General features: G+C 43.6%; 1 protein-coding gene across 5 annotated transcripts in view; it reads right to left on the reverse strand.

The window, feature by feature from the left end:
- TRPM3 (transient receptor potential cation channel subfamily M member 3) overlaps nucleotides 1–15,641 on the reverse strand; it is a 713,055-nt gene that overhangs the window by 33,297 nt on the left and 664,117 nt on the right. The window lies entirely within an intron of this gene.

Raw genomic sequence — 15,641 nt, forward strand, 5'->3', positions numbered from 1 at the left:
CAAATTTTTGTGCACCAGGCCTCTAGTGATAATAATAATAGCAATGGAAATAGTAATAATAATAATGATGATGGTACATGCCCCGCTTCCCTCACCACCAATTCAACAATGTGCCATACATGTTCTAAGTGTTTGGGATACACCAGTGAACGAAATGTCAAAGATCCCTGACCTTCCATAGCCTGAGTTGGGAAGGGGGTCGTGGTGGTAGGTGCATAGACACTCAACAACAGCATAATGAAAAGTAAACTAAGTGGTATGTTAGAAGGTGATAAGCGCCGTAGAAAAGAAGGAAAGGTAGCAGGGCAAGAGGATCAGGAGTGTGTGGGTACCTGGGAGCCGCAATGAGAAGGTGAGATGGGAACAGACTCCAGTCTTGAATGAGGGAGTTGGCCCAGAGGTTCTCTGGGGAAAGGGTACGTAGAGTCTGCTGTGTTCTGTGAACCTTAAGAAAGTTCCAGCGTCTGAAGTAAAGCAGAGGAGAGTCGCTGGAGAAGAGGAAAGAGTGCTAAGGGGTAGAGGGAGGAGAGCATTATTACGTACTGGGTTCCTTTATTGGATTTATTAAAGAAACCAAATAATTCCCCTTCATCCATTCTAGTTCCTGCCTGATGGTTTCTCATTCCACTAAGCCCACTCTTCATTACTTCAGTGTTTCTGAATAGATCCCCAGTGACCTTAAATGAAGTAGGGACCAACCGGCTGTCCCTGGTGGGAGAATGGAAGGCAGTGAGCGCTGGGTCTCGGCAGTTTGCAGTGGCGACTCAGAGACCTCCCTTTGCATCCAGCTGCCATAAGCAAATAGACGGCTGATGGAAACAGGAGCCCGTGCTCACTCAGGCTTTCTCTCAATCCGACCCACATACATAGCTGTCTTGCCTTTACTGGCCAAGCAGCAGCCCGCCGAGGGAATGCTGCAATCTGATGTAAGCACAATCCACTTTTATAGATAGAAGAAACCCTCCCAGTAGGAGGCTTGGGAGAGGGAACAAGGTTCTTATTGATGACTTCCGAGCACAATCCCAGCCTTTCTCATTACAGCAAAACTCCTTAGTGGTTGCTGCTTAGTGCAAACTGTTTGCGAACCTACTGTGTCAAAGAACAATAAGCTTAGGTACAGACAAAGCCCCTTTGTTGCTTAAGTAACCTTTCTGAGGCAGCATTCCCAAACATAAGCTGTAGCCAGTGGTTAAACTGAAAATGTCTCACCAGTTTTACTCAACAGTTTGCACATCCATCACAAAGTCCATGAAGAGGAAGGATAGATCCACATTCTCATTTCATTCCTTCACGAAGATAGGAAGGTTGTTATTTCTTTTTGCAGTAAAATTGATGGTTTATATAAAATCTGTATTTTTCTCTTAGACCTGAACAAAATCCACACACACACACACACACACCAAAGATGCTGCCGGTCAACTGAGTTGACCATGTTGGTTAGATTACATTTGAAAATATTTTGTCATTGCACAAATTACAAACTAGTAAAATGTGAAAACTGACCTATATTTATTTTTTAAAAAATATGGCCATTCAATTTTTAATAAGCTTATGCCTTACACAGCCCCACTCTAAACAATGCTGTGTGGTGGCATGTCCTTTGGGCAACTTGGTCTGAATAGACCTGTGGAAAAATTCAAAACCAAACCACAAGCAGTATAAAATTGGCTAGTTTCTGGGTCCAACATAGAGAGGAAGTAAGTCGGGCTTTTACTGACTCTATCCCTTGCCTAATTGTGAAACTAAGGCTGTTCTCTGGGCTCTGGTAGACCAGCTTGTGGGTTGCAAACTTGGGGAGTCTGTAACTGACTGTTCTGTCTTTATTTCTCCACATCTGTACTCCTACTTAATCAAAAAAGGATGACGAATGTACAGGCCCTGTGCTGCACGCTCAATGACACATTACACACACACAGCCAGGAGAGAAGAAAGAGAAGAGCTAAGCCCTAAGCGGTTTGGCTCAGTGGGTAGAGCGTCGGCCTGCTGACTCAAGGGTCCCAGGTTTGATTCCCGTTAAGGGCATGTACCTTGGTTGCGGGCACATCCCCAGTAGGAAGTGTGCAGGAGGCAGCTGATCAATGTTTCTCTCTCATCGATGTTTCTAACTCTCTATCCCTCTCCCTTCCTCTCTATAAAAAAAATCAATAAAGAATATTTTTTTTTTAAAAGAGAAGAGCTAAAAGGAAGTTTGGGTTCAAGTCCAGCTTGATTACTAAGTTAGCTAACAAGATATAGAGGAGTAGCATCCTGCATGCATTTAATGTAAGACCTGACTACAATCACATCCTAATATAAGATGCAATTTTATTTAAGGCGACAAAAGACCAATGTCCAGTAGACCGAGATTGATTATTGGCGCCACAATGGAGCATGACAACTTGGACAGACATAAGGTAGATGGCCAAGTTTTCCTCTACAACTTTTCAAAGAATAGGGCTGCTATGGGTCTGATGAACCAAGTTTTAAACTCAAGAACAGCAAGCATTTATCATCATATAGCAAACAGTTGTGGTTACAACCATCCTAGGGATGGATGTGTCATTCTATGCCAGATGCTTTCACATATATTAGTTAATTCTCATAATAACAAACACAATTTTAAAAAAGATATTAAAGAGGCTGCTCATTAAGACAAAGTGACAGAAATTCTGCAAGAAAATCTTTAGAATGTCCCACCCATTCATTTACTTTAAAACATTTTATTTGACCAACAATAAAGCACTTGCTATAGTCCAGGCATTATTTTGCCTGCTTTATAAATTTCAGCTCATGAAAAATGTGAGAAAAAAACACGATTGTGTCTTAGTCGCTCCAAAAGCCCTAACAAAATACCATAGACTTGTTGGCTTTTAAACAGCAGACATTTATTTCTCACAATTCTGGAGGCTGGGAAGTCCAAGACCAAGCTGCCAGCTGATTCCATTCCCCAGTGAGAGCCCTCTTCCTGGCGTGCAGATGGCTTCAGATGGCAGAGAGGAGGAAAGCTCTGTTGTCTCTTCTTAGAAGGGCACTAATCCCATCATAAAGTTCCCACACTCATCTAAATCTAATTACCTTCAAAGGCCCCATCATAGTCACATTGGGGGCTAGGTAATCAACACCTGATTTTTTTTTTTTTGGGGGGGGGGACACAACTTAGTCCAAAACAGGTAGGTACTATTGTATCCATTTTACAGATGAATAAACTGAGGCACAAAGGGACAAGTAACTTGCCCAATGACAGACAGCTAAGTAAGAAGCCTCAGAGTGTGGATTCAAACCTATGATTTTATCATCTTAACTACACACATTGTGCTATTTCTCATAATGAGGGGGTTGAGAGTTATGTTAAAGTCCAGATGGTTTGAATGCCCAGACATCTGCATTTAGACTTTCCTTGTGTTTCATTCTTTTTTTTTTTAAATATATTTTATTGATTTTTTACAGAGAGGAAGGGAGAGAGATAGAGAGCTAGAAACATCGATGAGAGAGAAACATCGATCAGCTGCCTCCTGCACATCTCCTACTGGGGATGTGCCCGCAACTCAGGTACATGCCCTTGACTGGAATTGAACCTGGGACCTTTTAGTCCGCAGGCCAACGCTCTATCCACTGAGCCAAACCGGTTTCGGCGTGTTTCATTCTTTTATCTGGGTCAGTGGTTCTCAAACAGTGATGCCCATTAGTCATGATCTTTCCATGTTATAAAGAGTTTTGAGACTAAATTTGACCATAAGTGACATTTGGCCAATAGGCTTACTTTAAGAACCACATCTATGTGGCTAATACATTCAAAGTAAATGGAAAATGTATATTTATCACCAAAAATATAATAAAAACTTTTAAAGTCCAATTTTCATTTTATTCATTGTCCGATGATACCTTTGGAAATGAGTAAACTGATATTCTTTGGTAGGGAAATGCACAATTCCAGACTGGGAGGTGTCATTTATAGTGCCTTGGACAAGATGAGTCATCCCACAGACTTGAAGACTCGATTTAAGTCCTCTTCAGGTCTCGTTTATCCCAGTTAACAATGCAAACAGTCTGTTTTTAACCCATGGAAACAGAGAGTTCTCCATTTCACTAGGGTGTACAGATAAGCTCAAGAATAAGCAGTTTGCTGAGGCGTAGCTATTTGCCCTCACTATGACTGATAGCTTCATTTTGCAGAGTAGTGTTGCATTTGCAGTAGAATCTCTGTTGAGAAGAGGCTGAGGACTGGCCTAAAATAATGTATGAGCAATGAACAAAGCCAAATCTTGTTTTGCTGTGTGTCATGAAAAATAGTCTATTATTTCATGTTACTAGGTGAGTGAAGGAACTGGTTATATCAACAGTTGCCATGGATACTCACGGCTCCAACTGATCCCAGATTACAGTAGGGAGCAGTGATGTTGAGTTGAGGAATATTAAGCGAAGGGCTTTGGTTTACCAACTGGTGGAAGTCTGTGCGTCAGCATCAGACACCAATGAAGATGCTCAGTCATGTTTATGTGCTTCAAAACCCAAGAGAATTGCCATTGTTATGGCAGGTTTACTGGGCCAAGTGGGCAGAATGGTCCCAATAATACATTCACTGCAGTGCTCTTTTCATTTAATTAACCAAATTTTCATATGAATTGGTTTCTTTTTTGTACTTATGTCTTGCTTATGTCTGTCTTCAGTCTAAGTTATATTTCCACGGAACCGACTCAGAATATTGATCCACAAGCTCCTGAGACTTAATTTGCTCTCTTTTGAGATTTAAAGAGATAAAGTTAAGGATGTTCCCACCTTTGTATAGATTTGATCGTCTGAATTACTTAGTGCTCAAGATTGGAGTCACTTTAGATTCTGGGACTCTTTGTGAAAAATCTTGCTAGGCAATTCATAACCAGGCCTAATAAGATATTGTACACATGCAAAAAAAAAATGGAATTGCATTTTTAAACATTCTGTAATTTAGTGCTTTGGGTTTTTACTTTTCCTAATTTGGGTTCACCTGATATTTAAAATTAGTAAAGTTTTAGGTCATTTTATTAAATAATATTAGGTCATATTTTAAAAAGTCAATTTGCTGGAGAGCAACATTTGGCTGTGTTTTTATTCCCTAAGTCTAAGAGAATCCTGGTGTAAATTAACTCGATTGAATAGAGGGTCATTATGATCTGACCACTTGACTGTTGCATAGAGCAGATCCAAGAACCAAATGTCCACTGAATGGCCAGCAAATCATTTAAGAGGAGGGAGAGGCCAGCCAATTGCAAGTAAAATACTTGATAGCATTTTATAGTCTATCTTCCAGTCTTCCACGTTCTCTTTCGCTCCTTTTGCTCCATTGTCTATCATTCTCTGTTTTATTTCCTTGCTTATTTTTAAAGAGATTATGAGTTCCATTTTCTACTCCACCAGAATAACAATGGCATTCATTTTGAGCTGGCCAGAAAATATAATGTTCCCTCTTGTGTGTCCTACCAAATGCAAAACCCTTAACATCTGTTCTGAGGTTTGACAGGAAATGCCTCTCCTCTGCAGATTATAGGTCTGCAGTGAAAGCTTGTCTCAGTCCAAATCCTGCCATACCACACAAACACGAGAGGTAGGGAGCTCTGAATTCAGGCTGTGGTGCCAGCCAGGATGGGTTCAAGTCCCAGCTCTGCCATTTATTTAGCTGTGTAACCTTTGACACATCATTTAAAGCTCTCTGGGCTTCAGTTTCCTGAATTATACACTGAATGATTATCATACCTACCTCAAGACTGTGAAGATAAATGAATTGTTGTTGATACATATAAGGCTTTAGATAGTGCTCAGCACATAATACATACTCATTAAACTCTGGCCATTTCTGTAAGAGCCCCCTACCCTAGAGGCCCCTAACTCAGGTTCCTGAGCCATGAGCCAGGGCTTAAAGTTCAGCTTCACCTCACATATAGCTGTGTGACTTGGGCAAATTACTTAATAGGTCAAACAATATGAACTTTCTGAGAGTCGATCATTTTGTTCTACAAAAATGGCAACTTCCTAAGGTTCAGCTTAATATATAGATGATATTTTTTTGTGCCTCAGTTTCCTTACCCATTAAAAATAGGAGCAATAGTCCCACCTCATACCTTATAGAATTGTTATGGGGAGTAAATGAGTAAGCTTTCATAAAACATGTGTTACAATGACTGATATATAGTGAGTGCTATTTAAGTATTTGCCATTATTATTTTTATTACCCTCACATCTCATTACTGCTTGAACTAAACTTTCCCCAAGAATAGCCTGCTTATTAATCCTTCTGTTTGTTTCTGTCAGTCAGCCTTTCTGCCTTACTTGCAATGCCTCTTTGCTCCTTCAAAGCTTGGTCTCAATTCATCTGATTGATCCGGCCTCTCCCTTCCCTCCATTTCTGCCATGTCTCTTGGCATTTGTATCCACTGTTTTGTGTCAGGTGGCAGTGGTTCCCATGTTGTCTTCATCTTTTTCAGATATTGACCCTGAAGCATAAGGATCCAGGGAGGGTATGATGTTTCTTCTGCTTCAATGGTTTCTTCTTATGCAATGATCACTTTATATCTTTAGAACATTTTCTTAAGTTATGTTTAATTGTGGGACCCCTGATGTCTCCGTTTTTTAAAATTTTTTTAAAAATATATTTTTTTTGATTTTTTTTTACAGAGAGGAAGGGAGAGGGATAGAGAGTTAGAAACATCGATGAGAGAGAAACATCGATTAGCTGCCTCCTGCACGCCCCCTACTGGGGATGTGCCCGCGACCAAGGTACATGCCCTTGACCCGAATCGAACCCCTGGGACCCTTCAGTCCGCAGGCTGACGCTCTATCCACTGAGCCAAACTGGTTAAGGCCTCTCTATGTTTTGTTTTTTTTAAATGGACTTTTAAAAACCTTGAATAATTTTAGATTTATAAAAAAGTTGCAAAGAGAATACAGAGAATTCCTGTATCCCCTTTACCCAGTCTCCTCCAATGCCCAACCCTTGTATATTTGCCTAAAGGAAAAGATGACATTGGCATATCACTATGAATGAATCTTCAGACTTGATTCAACAGTTCATCAGTTTTCTGTTCCAGGATCCCATCCAGATGCTGCATTGCATGTGGCCATCATGTCTTCTTAGTCTCCTCTGGTTTGTGACAGCTTCTCAGTCTTCCGTGTTTTTCATTAACTTGACAGTTTCAAGGAGTACTGGTGAGTCACTTTGTGCTGTCACTCAATTTGAGCTTGTCTGATTCCCCCTCTCCCATGACTAGACTGGGGTATGGATTTTGGGGGAAGAATAGCACACAGGTCAGCTGTCCTTCTCCTCATGTTATAATGGGAGTAATTGATACCTACACAACTTCTCACTGGTGAAGGCAACCTCGACACCTTTCTGGGTTATTAACAAAGTACAGTTTTTTATGTAGAATTTTCTATATGTTAAAAGTTACCAAAAGACCATCCAAAGATAGTAAGTAGCTAAATCCCTAACCTCATAGCATTTTTGAAGCACTGAATAGACTTGTTCAGTTGTTCTCAACCATATCAGATCCAACATCTTCATTTTAAAAGAAATATTTTCTACTGCCTCCTTTACTATTCTGAAATAAAATTTATGAGTAGCACAATTTACCTGTACACATAATCACAGAAAGGTCAATATAATGTCCTAATTTTAATATAAAGGAGAAATAAAAGGAAGGTAATTTCAATCAAATCATATTTATTTTGATACATAAATGCTGAGGTCTGACTTGTCTACAAGCCACAGTGAAATGGTCAGATGCTTCTACCTCAATGAACAATCTCTATAAATGAAACCAGCCCAAATGTAGACTGATAGAAGACTCAAGTACAATGAGCAGCATTGTCATTGCTGAGTTGATTTTCTAAAAGGGTGAACAACCCTTGGGAATGTTCCGAAGCAAGCAAAATACCATTGCCCTCAATGCTCATGGTGGTTTCATTCCTGGAAAAATGCACTGCTTATTAAAAACATGCAAAAACATTGTGTCTTTAAATGTAAAATAGAGTTAGGCTCAGATAATCATAACCAGGCTTTTCACCTGCATGAATATCTGTGGGAACATTGGAAAGCTGTGTGGGATAGAGAGAGGTACTTGATTGTGGGGTATCCTGTGCTGGCAGGATATGTACCCTCCCTGGACCTCATCTACTAAATCCCAGTCAGGGAGGACAAACAAAAAACACTCCTTGAATTTCAACATAAAACTTCCAAAATATGGAGGCCATGCTGCCCCAGTCTACAATTAGGAGCTGGGCTCAGGCCCATGTAGCCAGCACAGGAGGGAAAAACTTAGCCTGGAAGTCAGGCTTGCCAGCTTCTAATCTGCATGACCTGGCACTTGTTGAGCCCTTAACAGTACCTACTGGTAAGCCTTGGATTGATGCTGATTGATCAAATCATGCAATTCACACACCACACACACACGTAAACACAAAGATGCACATACATTCACATGGCATATACACCCCCCACCACCACTATAACCACCACCATAGTCACTACAACTCAATTCCTGCACCAAACCCTTCATAGATTTTCCATTAAATGTAGAGGTAAATTCACGTCCCTATACTGGTCTAAAGGCCCTGCTCCACCTGGTCCCCCTTCAGTTTTATTTCATATTAAAGGCCTGGTGCACCGATTCATGCACCAGTGGGGCCCCTTAGCCTGCCCTGCAGACATCCCCCAAGGGGTCACTAATTGTGAGAGGGCACAGGCCAGGCTGAGGGACCCCATGGGTGCACAATTGATCAGGGCCAGCGGGGGACCGCTGGAGGGCTCCAGGGCATGTCCGGCCCATTTTGCTTAGTCCCGATTGACTGGACCCCAGCAGCAAGCTAACCTACTGGGCGGAGCATCTGCACCCTGGTGGTCAGTGTGCGTCATAGCTATAGGTCAAATGGTCGAATGGTCGCTTAGGCTTTTATATATGTAGACTATTTTTTCCCTTGCGGGTTATGCTTCCACTGTGCTGGTCTTCTTTCAGTTGCTTGCAAGGGTTACCTCCTTTCTGCCCCAGGGCCCTGGCACAGACTATACCACACCCTAGACTCTTTTCTTACTCATTGCCTGGCAAACTCCTTCTGATCCTGCATAGCTTAGCTTACAAGTCACTTCCTCAGAAAGCCTTCCCCACGAGTCTTCTTGTTAGATACTCTCACAGCTGCCCGTATTTCTTGAACATATTCTCATCAGAACTTATGCTTAAGTATTTGTGTGATTCTGTGTTTAATATATGACGACTCCATTAGGCTATTAGGTCCCCAGGAGGCAGGAGCTCCCCTGGATTTACTCATCACCATACCCCCAGCACATAGCAGAGTGCCCAGAACAGAGTGGGTCCTAGATATTTGCTGAACCCATCAGTAGATGAATAATTCTATTAGCTGGCCAGAATGACTTTCAGGTTGGCTAGAAGGCAGACACAGTAAGGCAAACAAACTTGTGGTTTTTCCCGAGTAGTAGGAGCAATAGACTCTTGGTTCTATTTTGCCATGAGGAGGCAGAGGCTTGCTATTTGAGACAGCCTGTTTTGGCTTCACTGTTTGACTAGGATTGGTTTTAAAAGAAAGTGGTGGAATAGAGGAGGGAGGGTAGAAGGTACCTTGCTGTTCAGACAAGTCAAGGCTCTGGCATCTACCTAGAGCTGCCTTCCCTGCTGGAAGGGGCTGGTGGCTCAAGTAACAGCTTTGCAAGCTGTGGCGTTATAGGACTCGACCCTACAAGAAATCTCACTTCATCCTTCCCCTGTTACTTAACAACACCTTCTGTCTGAGCAGCTCTTGGTGTTGTGTCTTTTAAAGTGCAAATTTTGTTTCATTCTTTCCCAAACCTCAGTCCTTTGGGTATCACACTCATTAATTTGGCATATCTGCACATCGCTAGTGCTATTATTTATTAATGTTTTCCTTTGAGTACATCACACCCTGACACCGATGCAGATTTCAGCTTCATCATAAACACTAATATGCATGAACGCCTGTATTTCTTAGGCTTAGTCTATTCATTTGGGAAGGACTGCTCTTTTCCTTCACAGGGTTCCTGTGGGGGATGCACACCTTAATTTGTTAAGAATACTGAAGAACAGAGAGGCCCACTGACTTGCTCAAGGTCACAGAGTCATCGGAGGTGACAGAGCAGGGATGCAGAGGCTCTGGTTCTGTCCTCGGCTGTCCCTGCCGCACTAACTGAAACCATTCTTAACCCAGTTCTCCACCCACACAAGGCATCCCATGCATGTGAGCGGCTATGGGACTAACAATCATCCCAAAGCAAACTCTTCCGGAGGTTTTTCCCCTCTGAGTACATTATACACAGACATGCTGCTGGTATTTTGGGGCTAGCAATAAAAAAAAAAAGATTTTCCCTTGCCGGTTCGGCTCAGTGGATAGAGCGTCAGCCTTCGAACTGAGGAGTCCCGGGTTCGATTCTGGTCCAGGACACATGCCCAGGTTTCATGCTCAATCCCCAGTAGGGGGCATGCAGGAGGTGGCCAATCAATGATTTTCTCATTGATGTTTCTATCTCTCTCTCTCCCTCTCTCTTCCTCTCTGAAATCAATTTAAAAATATATATACAAAATAAAAATAGAAATAAACATTTTTATTGACCTCAGAGAGAGGGAGAGGGAGAAAGAGAACATTGATAATGAGAATCATTGATTGGTTGTCTCCTTCCTGCCCCCTACTGGGAATCAAGCCCGAAATCCGGGCATATGCCCTGACCAGGAATCAAACCCTGACCTCCTGGTTCATGGGTCGATGCTCAGTCACTGATCCACTTTTAAACTGCCTCTTCGCAATTTGTAATTTTGCATTCCTGTTTATATTACTAGGAGATCACAGTGTTGACTGTGAGTGCTATTTTGACATAATTCACAGGACAGGTACATCTCTGCTTGAAAGGTAGGATGTATTTGTCATGTGAGTGTCAAATTCATCCTGATGGTGCTTCCGAGAGCCTCCCGTGCGTCCCCACCCCAGTGCCATGGGAACCTTTCTGTGAGGTCACAGCGCGGCCCTTCCAGCACAGGCAGCTCCCTCCTGATTCCGGAAGCTATCAACTTCTGGAATATTCTCTGCCATCCCGACAGCCAGCATATGGTGGTGTGATGTTTCCTGAATGATCACAGAGTTGCTGATTCCGTTCTAAAATCCAGTCCCTAATTTAGAATTAAGTTGCACACTTGCACCAGGAATTCCACCATGACGCCTTATACCAACTTAAGCTGCTTTAGAGCTTAAACTCCAGTCACACTGGCATCTTTTCTCATCCCAGTGAACACATCGAGATCATTCCTCCCACATAGCTTTTGTCCTTGCGAGTCCCTCTGTCTGGAATCTTTTCCCCCAATTTCCTGCCACATCTGTTTTCAACATTCACATTTCAACTCAATCTTATCTCTTCAAGGCCTTTCCCAAACCATCCCACATAAACCTGCACTCCCAACTCCTCACCTCAATGACTTCCTAGCCTGCTACTTGGATTTATTTCCTTCACAGAACTTATTGCTACCCTAAAGTATCTTGTTAATTATTATTAATTTTTTACTTACTATCTCCCTCCTGCCCTCAGTAGAATGCAACTCCCCTGAGTCGTTTACCACTTTCTCTCCAGCACTGAGTAAGGCATTCAATAAATAGATGCTAAGTAAACAAATGTGTAACTGTGGTCCAGCCGTCACAGTGGGATGCCAGCAAAGAGCTGGACTGTGGAGTCAGATGGGAGAAACCTTCTGTTATAATGTAGACATAAGAGCACCTGGCTTAGGGGTTAGCTAGGCCTGGCTTCCCATTCTGCTTTTGCCTCTTCCTGGCTGTGTGCTGTACGCAAGTGAGCGAGTCTCTGCTCTTTATGTACACCCACCGTAATCATGGCTGAATGAGGTGTGGTGTATCATATGCCTGGTCCAGTGCCAGCCCCTGTAATAGGATCTCAACTAATGTCAATGGACTTTCCTCCACCCAGAAATGCCAGAAGAAACACACGAAACTCCCTTTGTAACACACTTGCAGCCAGTAAAGAACTCGGCATCCTTACACAGTCTGCCTAAGTGCAGCTGCCATACACTTTCCATAGAGCCGCGGCATTTTCCACGCTTGGTTATTTTACGTGGACTCCTGACAGGGTGCGTGGTCTTAAATGCACCGAATAGGATCGAGCCTTTTAGTGAATGACCTGTTACACAGAGGTGTCCCCCGCCCTGTACGCTCAATTCCTGGACGTATCATGACAGTGCACGCACTGCATGTCGCTCCTTCCGCAGCGGAACATTATGTTCCTCAGGTGGCACCGTGACTTTGAAGTACTTGTCAGGAACTGGCTTTCCTGGAACCATTCAGTTCACTGTGGCATTTTTCTTACAAAGCCCTTGTTCAGAATATTAAAAAGGGCACGCTGCAGACTTCATTCCTTTGCTTCAAGGGCTGTGATTTTGTAAAGCCGGACCCCGTGGTCCCCTCAGGAGTGGGACACGGGCTCCAGCAAATGTTCCAGAACAGCTTGAGTCTGGTCCAGTGGTGCTAGATGGTCAGTAACTGTAACCAGTGAGCCTGAGCGCGGGGAGGGTGCGCCTCCTTCCTCCTTCATCCCAGGTGATGGGCTGGATTGATCGAACCAGATCACTTCATAGGCCTTCGGAGGTCACTCAAACCACTTTGCCTCTTAATTCATGATGGTGTTTTTCTATTTAAAGAAAAATCACTGGCATCTCTCAGACATAAATGTGGGAAGGGAAGTATTAAAGTCTGCCAGCCTTCACCTGGATGGGCAAAATATTTGGTGAATTGTAAACAAGTTAAGGCTTCTGGATTCTTCTCATTCTTCGATGGTAGCTCAATGTATTCTATCCAAACTGGTACCCAAGAGCAAGACACAGGATCTACTGGGGTTTGTCATGTTCAGACATCATCACTGCATGATGTCCTAACTTGGTCTTTGGTCTGAAGATAGAGTGAGCCGAGTGGAGAGATGTTGGGAAACTCTGAGGGATGGGCGGATGGGGGCTTGGAGCACGCTGTTCCTGATTTCAGATTGTGAGGACGTGGGATCTTCTCACATTCGTCCTCTTTAGGACTTTGCAGATGTCCACAACAACTACTTTGTGTCACTTTTCCTTGAGAAGCAACAATAAGAAGTTGGAATTTTGGATTCTGACAGACCAGGTTTTCGCATCCTCAGTGCTACTGACATTTGGGGTTGGATAATTTTTTGGGGGGTGGGGGCTTGGGGGTGTCCTCTGCATTATAGGATGAGAGCAGCATCCCTGGTCTCTACCACTAGATGCCAGTAGCATCCCCCCACGTTTTGACAACTAAAAATACTTCTAGGTAGTGCCAATGTGCCCTGGAGGGCAGGGGTGGGGCAAAATTCCCCTGGTTGAGAACCAGAGAGAGAGACCGACCTGTGGGAGATTGTTTTGTGGTCACAAGAAAACTTGGAGAGTATTCCGGCTTCCCTTGGCTGTGCTGGGGCCTTTTAGACCTTTGAGTTTCCTGGGAAATAGATTTTTGATATACCTACAGATAGGCAAAGGTTGAACTAAGGGAGAAGGGGGAGAAGGTGAGAGGACGCTACCTGAATGCACTGAACTCCTCTCCTCTGTCTTCCTCCTTCTCCTTTGCACCTGTTAGTCTTTTAGCGGGGATAGGCCAGGAGAAACCTGGCTGCACTGGAGACGCTGGTGTTGGGAAGCCCAGTGCCTGCAGACTGAACTGGGGGAGCCTGAGGCTCTTAGAACTTCAAGCACTCCTGATATTTAAATCCAGGCATCAACAGTTTACGGCAGACGTCACAGAAGGTGGTTTTTGGAGGCAAGTGGAAATCTGCCAGGGTCCTTGGCAAAACTGCAATGTAGGCAAAGCTGCGTTTACCACCACCCCTCTTCCTGAACCTCCCCCACACCCTGTCTCGCTTTCGGTGCCCTCCAGGCACACCACCGTGTAGCCTGGCACTGTCCTCTGGCTGCTCGAAGTCCAGCTCACCCGGCCTGCGCCATCTGCTTCATTACCTGCCCCGTTTCCATTCTCCTTCCCTGAATGCTGATCGGGGCTCTTTAGGGGTTAAGATGAAAGAGTCACATACTTCACACTAAGGGGAGAAGAGAGAGAAGGTTTAACCTACTCAGGGGATGCTCTGCCTCTTCCAAGCTTTCCACGCCTCTTGAAGACATTTTGGAACACAGGGCTTTTCTATGGCTTATCTTGTTTTCCTGAAGTGAGCATAGATGTTGTCTAATTTCCAGCCACAATCTTCCCACTCGGCAACAACAACTTCTGAATTTCATAAATCAGAGCTTTACCTTTAAAAGGGGCCCCATGTGAGGTGAGCAATGTATTTCCCACAGGAAAAGAGCTAAATTCCTTACTTTGGCATACAAAGCCCTTTACAATCTACCTTTCTAGCTTCTTCTCCATTCATTTATTCAAATATGGTAGAAAAGGTGGACACAGACCCAGGCCCTCACCTTCCAAAAATGCAGATAACCCAGTAGGGAATCCACCTAAGAAACCAGACAAACACAGCATGGTGCCATGTGCTAAGCCAGGGTAGGTATCGGTCCTGTACTATAGGAGGTTTGGGGACACCTTGTAGAGGAACTAACCTCCGACTGGCTGGTCTAGCAAGAAAGTCGCACTTCTCTGCTGTCTCCACATGCCCACAGCTGGTACACCGTATCACCCCTCTCTCGCTTGGGACATGATGGTTCCTCTGTCTAGAATGCCCTCTAGGATCTATCTGGGAAATTTTTTAATATCTTTACAATCCAGCTTAACTGTTACCTCCAGGGGAATTTCTCTGGCTGCATTTTGCCCGCTCTTGCTTTTCTTCACTTCATTATGTTCCGCCCTCACCACCACCCCCCACACCACAGGCCACCTACCCACCAACAACAGTATGTTCTTTCCTTTGACCTAAGTCTTTATACATCACCCCTAAGGAAATAGGTATCATACTGATTTCCAATGATTTGTTCACTTGTCTATCTTCCCCTAATACACGTTTTTCCAAGCCGAGGCAGTAACACATGTCTCCTTTTACTCCCCAGCTCCCAGCACAGTCCCTGGCACGCAGATGTGCTCAGAGAATGTCATCGAATGAACACACCCACTCAAACTAGACTCTAGAAAATGGGATGGCAGAGTGACTGCTTTATTCCTTGTTATACTACCATGTGAGCTATATCGAACATACAGAAGAGTCCATAAAACATACACATGTCCAGTGTAAAATGAAAACTCATACACCACCACCCAGGTCAAAAAATAGCCCCCTCTATTCTTAAGTCATCAGTGGATGTCATGTACTTGAATTGAGTGTGTCACTTAGATGAAGACTCAAAGTTCTGTATCTGACGTGAAGTGATTGGGGTCTTCTGCCAGGCATGTCCTCATCTTGAACCTCAGGCCTGATACTCTAGATACAAAATATTTGGCTGAAAGCCAAGCAAAACATCACTTGGCAGACAAGGTCTGAAATCCACTGCAGAAAGCTACTCGCTCCACTGGACAGAGTTCTGTAAAAGATCTAGGCACCTGAGCTCCCCCTCCATCACGAGGCTGCAGGCTTGTTTAGACTCTGTCACGTTTGAGAAAAGACAACCTGTGAGCCTTCCTGGGATTCTCTGCCAACAGTTAACCTGCAGTGAGATCAGTCTCGTTTTTGG

The sequence above is a fragment of the Myotis daubentonii genome, chromosome 11 (genome assembly GCF_963259705.1).
Source record: "Myotis daubentonii chromosome 11, mMyoDau2.1, whole genome shotgun sequence".
NCBI lineage: Eukaryota > Metazoa > Chordata > Mammalia > Chiroptera > Vespertilionidae > Myotis > Myotis daubentonii.